General features: G+C 43.7%; 1 protein-coding gene across 1 annotated transcript in view; it reads left to right on the top strand.

Annotated features, from left to right (window-relative positions):
* Positions 1 to 6,051: 6,051 nt before the first annotated feature.
* CLDN14 (claudin 14) overlaps positions 6,052 to 6,550 on the top strand; it is a 57,085-nt gene continuing 56,586 nt past the window's right edge. Inside the window, exon 1 of the mRNA XM_004389441.1 lies at positions 6,052 to 6,195. The gene's annotated coding sequence lies outside the window, so the exon portion shown is untranslated. The remainder of the gene's footprint in view (positions 6,196 to 6,550) is intronic.

Below are 6,550 nucleotides of genomic sequence, written 5' to 3' on the forward strand. Positions count from 1 at the left end.
TCAGAGAAAAACTGTGCTCCAAGTAGATCCCTAGGTCTTTCTTCTGAGGCACCTCTGGATGAACTTGAACCTCCAACCTCTTGGTTAGCAGCCAAGCTCATTAATCACCTGCACCACCTAGGTAGTTCAATAATTGAACTAAGGCTTTGATAAATGCTAATTGAATTGAACCAAATGGGATTCTTAATACAGTGCTTTTCAAACTTGTTTTTTTTTAATCAGCAGAAACTATTTGAAATCCGAAACGCATAGAAACCCCAATGTATGAAACAAACATAGTATTTTATTAGTAAAATTTTATTTTATAAGTTCAAATTTATAACAACTGTATATTTTGATGAATACAAAAATCAAGGTGGAAGTTCCAGATGATGGTGTCAAAATGCTCTTTGATTAAACTGATCCAGATGCTTGCAAGAGAAGAGAGAAGTTTCTGTTCTGAAGCAGAACAGTTGACAATATCTAACAATAGTTTATGTTTTTATTTATAAATACGGAAGTCCAACAGGAAGCATCAAAAAGTTACAATAAATGATAAACATAGTATCGTGATGGGGCACATCATGAGTTGTTTTTACACAACTGCTCTTCTTGCTGTGACAGAGCCTGTTATAGCTAGACTCTCACAATACTACATGAGTGGATAAAAGCCAGTCTGGATTCTTAAAAGATCAAGGTGGGAGATGCAAACTTCCTGACCACTGGCATATTGGCAAGAAATGCAAACTCCCTCACAGACGTGCTGGGAGAAGCTGAGCTCCCCAGTGGGCACAGGGAGAAAGTAAAGTGGAAGCCCAACTTAGCACACAGGTGGCCTCTGACATATGAACAGGTAGTGTATTTTTGAGTGTTTGAGCTATTTTTACTACAGCTTTACAAAGTTAGAAAAGTTTTAAGTGAGATAAGAGTTGAATATTTGCAACCCCTGAAACACCTTGTTTCCTAGACCTGCTGTAACAAAGCACCACCAACTGGGTGGCTTAAAACAACAGAAATTTATTCTCTCCCAGTTCTGGAGGCGAGAAGTCTGCATTCAGGGTGTCAGCAGGGCTATGTTCTCTCCAAAGGCTCTAGGGAAAGATCCTGTTTTGTTTCTCCCAACTTCTTGTAGCTCCAGGCTCTGATCTCTGCCTGGGTCTTCCTCTGTATCTATCTGCCTCCATGTCTCCTCTCCTCTTGTACAAGGGCAGCGCTCAGATGGGATTAAGGACTGCGCTGCTCTAGTCTGAGCACATGTTAACTTAATTAATTACACCTGTAAAGATTCTGTTTCCAAATAAAGTCATATTCACAGGTACTGGGGTTAGGACTTCAAGATATATTTTTAGGGGATGTAATTCAACCCATAACACACCTTCACATCACTTTAGAGTCCCATAACAGTTTGAAAAACTGGGACTTGCTTTTTCACCCCCTCTCAGGGTTTGCATTGTAAGGGTAAGTCTTCCTTGACTTAACTCCAAGAAGCAAGTAGGGTGATTGATTTCCAGCTGGAGCCAGACCAATGAAGGAAACAGCTCAGCACCAGGAAGGTGTTCAAGCCCCACAGAGAAACCAGCGCCCCCCTTCCTAGGACCAGGTTAGGTGAGAAATCCCATTCTCTGTCGTTCTGTCTCTCTGTCTGTCTCTCTGTGTCTGTCTGTCTCTGTCTCTCTCTCTTATACACATACGCACACCACCCACTACAAGCAAGAATACATTTCCCTGTTCTTCCGGGGGCCCAGCTCCAACATGCTTCAAGAGATTATTCTGATTTAAAAGGTTTTAAATCAGTAGCAGTTAGGGGTCACTGGAATTTAATTTGTGTAGACTCATCTACGAACTAATCAAAACCATCACTAAACCCTGAAAACCAAACCCACTGCCACAGAATCAATCCCATCACTGCTTCTGGTGAAATCTGTGATGCATCCTGGGAACACAGGCACTGGGCTTCTCCCAGCCTCCCTCTCCCGCAGTGCCCCGGGGCGCTGCTCCAGCAGTCCTTGTAGCCTACTCACGGTTACACAAGCCTCCAGTTCTGCTCAAGGTGGCCACAGCCCAAAGCCAATCTCATCCCAGCTCCCAAAACCCAAAAACCAAACCAGATGCTATGGAGTTGACTCCAATTCAAATCAAGGCAACCCATGTGTTGCAAAGTAGAACTGTGCTCCATTGGGTTTTCAAGGCTGTGGCCTTTTAGAAGCAGATTGCCAAGTCTTTCTTCCAAGGAGCCTCTGGGTAGGTTCGAACCACTCACCTTACAGTTAGTAGGTGAGCACTTAATTGTTTGCAACACCCAGGGACTCCTTCCCTAGCTCCCAGGAGGCTACTAATGTTCTCATTTTTCCACTCCACCATGAGAGCTATGGTACTTTCTAATCCAAGGAAAGGAAAATTTCCCTCAAATAACCTTGAGTTGTGATGGCTCCTTTGGCCTCCCAAGTGCAGCTCCTACCTCTGTTAGGAACTTGTATCAAATACCCCAGGGGCCAGACTGAGGGGGCCACTTGAGTAATATCTTCCTACTTCACACTTGCAGTCCCACTCGCCCACTGAGATACCAGGAGGATGAGTACCCTTATCTCAGGATTTCTCTGTCTCACCAATGCTCCATTTCCCAACCACAAAGAGTATCATGACCCCTTCTCCATCCCAGAATATGTTCTAGATTCCAGAGGCATGTTCCTCAGGACCAAAAGTTTCCTTCAGGTGCACCCAAAGGGCTTGAGCCTCACAGTCAAACACGGCTTCTGATGACTGGTATATTAGCCAGGATGCTTTGGGCTGCAAGTAACAGGTAATCCCACTTTAACTGGTTTAAACAAAAGAAAAATGTGTTCTCTCACATGAGCAGAAGTCCTGAGGTAGGGCAGCTCCAGGATGGGTTGATTCAGTGGCTCAATAATGCCTTCAAGGATTCAGGTTTTCCATCTTTCTACCAGCATTCTCACATCTTGGCTTGGTCCTCATGCTAGCTCCCTAAGGCACAAGATGGCTATCACATTTTCAGAAATCATATCCAAACACTACAATATCCAGTAGAAGAAAAGGTGGTTTATCTTCTTCATTGCTCTTTTTAAGAACAAAGAAGCTTTACCCAGCAGCCCCCTGGACAAAGTTTCCCTCAAATATCATTGGCCCCATTTGTATCACATGACGAGGCTCAACAAATCACTGCAGAGAGAATAGACTACCATGATTTTGTGTTTTTTCAGCTGTCTCTTGAGGCACAGGACTCTGTGAAAATGAGGATTCCTTAGCAAAACTGGGGTTCAGTAAAGACGGCAAAAGGTGTGGAGTGGCAGAGTTTATGAGGCGGAGTGCAGATTAGGCCACCACACTTACCTTTGGGATCACCCCTAGGCATCTGTCTTGGACTTACCTTGTTGTTGCTTTTTTTCATTCATTTCCTTTTTTACATAAGTAATATATATATAAATATTTTCTTATTCTAAATAAGTTATTCAACACTTAATTGTATAGAGTAAAAATATAAAAGATTCTCTTTACCAGCCTCCCTAATCTCACTTCCCTCCCCAGAAGGAACATCTGTCTCTATTTTGGTGTGTCCTCTTCCAGTCTCTTTATTCATTTGCATACATGGGTATGTTCATACACATATACAGGCTTTTTGCTTATATTTTACATAGTTTCTGCTACTGGCATTTTCCTCTTAACTCTCAATACATATAGGTCCATCTCATTCACTTTAGTGGCTGAATAGTATTCCGTAGTGTGGATATTCCATAACTTTGCATTTTTTAACTAGCTTTTCAATCTTGTGCCTCATCTCCCTTACCTAGATTATAAACATCCTGAGGGCATATTCCTCTTTCTAGTTCCAAGCACTTAGTACAATATTTTCTCACAAAGTAAAAGAGTCTCCCTTGCCACGTAACAGTTGTCTTAGCCCTCCTGACTATCTCAATTGGAGCCCATCTCTCAGCCAGTAGGAGGAACACAATACCACAGTCTATTAGTTTGTCACTCTTTGATCTATTGACAGAGTGACAGTCAATCTCCTAGCAAAGGAGAGTTTTTCATTTCCCACTGTTCCTTTGGCAAGTTTTCCGAGGTTTCCCAGGTTCAGGATGGCACATACTCTCCAACTCCCTGAGCGGCCATCAATTCAGAGTCCTTGGCTACTCTGCAAAGTTGAACATTATCTCTTTGTTCAGTTCACGCGGGAGCATCGGGGCCAAGTCATTAACAGCCAGTACTTCCTGAAGAACCATTTCAAGGGCTACTAATGGTGTTCACAGACTGTTGAGCTGGAACAGTTATCCATATGCCTACCCACACTTTTAACAGCCCTTTCCAGGTTTCTTGAGGCAGCCACAACTTTGACTCCATAAAATAGATTACAACTGAAACTCTTCTAAAATCTTTGGTGGGGAGAAATTACTTCAAGATGAGGTTATCATCTCAAACAGACCAACCCAATTTAGGACTGGGATGAACTTCTCAGAGTAACCGCTTTCTGAGCAGATGTTGGCATCCAGACCTGCTGATCGAGTCAATGAATATCATCTCCAGGTCTGGGTGCTGCTCCTTGTACTTCTGAATCTGCCAAGCTTCTTGTAGTAGCTGGAAAAATTACCATCATGCAGGAGCAAAGAAAAGGAACACATGGCTCACAGACGGGCTCCTTGCATTGGAGAGGATTCTCGAAGTTTGGGCCTTAACAGGAAACCTGGGACGGTGCAAGGAAATCAAGTAATAGGAATGAGATTGAAAGTAGCTTATGCCCCTCAGCTGATAACACACACGTGTTATCAGCTTTCTGATCAATCATTTTAATTAACATTGATTATGAAAACTCTGGCCTCTACTACCAAGAAGTCTACAATTTAATTGGGGAAATATGGCCTCCATGTATGAAAAGTTAAACAACAATACAAGGCCATGTGGGATCAGGACAAAGTAAACACCTGCTGTGGGTTCAGAGAGAGAAATCATGGAGATGGCAATGCTGTGCTTCCAAACAGGGTTGTTATTCTACCTTGACACACCTGAAAGGATCACGCTCGACCACGTCTACTCACTTACACAAAGCATGAGCAACTCTCTCTGGGAACCAGTGTGAATTGTCTTTGCTGTCTTGCATGGTCTAAGTGAGTCTTCATCTGATGGGGTTGGAGGGTCTGAAACCTGCATCCCTCAGTGTTTCTACCATTTTCCTTACCTTGAAACAGCCATGACCACTGAAGAGCTTGATTGGAGAAGAATGTACCATGGACTGTCTGAAGAAAGAACAAATCTGTCTTGGAAGAAGTACAGCCAGAACGCTCCTTAGAAGGGAGGATGGCAAGACTTTGTCTCTCTTATTTGGACATGTTATCAGGAGGGACCGATCCCTAAAGAAGAACATCATGCTTGGTAAAGTAGAGGGTCGGTGAAAAAGAGGAAGATCCTCAACAAGAGGGACTGACACAGTGGCTGCAACAATGGGCTCAAACATAGCAACGATTGTGAGGTTGTCACAGGACCAGGCAATATTTTGTTCTGTTATAATAAGGTCACTATGAGTTGGAACCAACTCGACAGCACCTAACAACAACAACAACCCTTCATCTACATCCACCACCCCATCCCAATTTGTTGAGAAAAGTATTTCCAGCAGATGAAGAAGATAGAATCAGCAGAAAACCTAGATATCTCTTATTAAAACAGGTTAAGACTTCGGCTCTGTGGTTACCGTACAGGTTCCACCTCCCCCTGCCCTGGTATTGGTGTCTCCAATAGGTATTTCTGTAGACAAATATCTTTCCAGCCAATATTGGATTATATGGTTGCAGACCTTGGGACTCAAAAGGGAAAGATGAAACCTTCACAGCAACTTGAAGTTTTCTTTCAAGGGGAGTTTTCTTTTCAGAATGTTTTGCTTTAACTGGTAATTAAAGGTGGGCAAAACAGTCCTGGCGAAATGGGTTTTCCTCCTCTCCCAGCCTGTCGCTCCAAGAGAAACAGCACAGGCAGGACCACAGGGCCCTGCCCTCCTAACTGGAGCCAACACTCGCGATGGTTTATGGTTTGGTCCACTTCAATTTCTCATGTGTTGCCTTCTTAGGGGCTGCAAGGCCCAGCAATCTGGACACAGGCCAAGAAGTCAAGAAATGTTGAAGCTGCAGTCCCCACTCTCCTACTGAAACCAGTGACCACCCAGCCCAGCCAAACCAAACCATATGGCCCCTTGGTTTCTTGATATATGAGGTGGGTAGAATGCTCTCCCCCAAAGAGGACTCCAAGGGATTAATTAGTTAAAATCTGTAAACATGTATCATTATAATAGTATTCTAGTTTCTAGCCAAAGCTGAACTGGCCAAAAGGAAAGAAAATAACTGCCACGGCCTTTGAGGGCAGCTGCCTCTGCTTTTCCGGTATTTCCAGTCTGGCTGGTGGGAGAAAGTCCAGGGAAATTCAGTGCTCGCTCAGCCTGAGCCCAGAGCTGTGCCAGCCACAATTCAGGATGAGGAGGCAAGAATCCAATTGGTCCCTGAATGTGACTGGGCCCTGAGTGTTTATACTGTTCACTCCAGCAAAGGCTGGCCATCTCCCGTGAGATCCA

The sequence above is a fragment of the Trichechus manatus genome, unplaced genomic scaffold, assembly GCF_000243295.1.
Source record: "Trichechus manatus latirostris isolate Lorelei unplaced genomic scaffold, TriManLat1.0 scaffold00245, whole genome shotgun sequence".
Taxonomy (NCBI): Eukaryota; Metazoa; Chordata; class Mammalia; order Sirenia; family Trichechidae; genus Trichechus; species Trichechus manatus.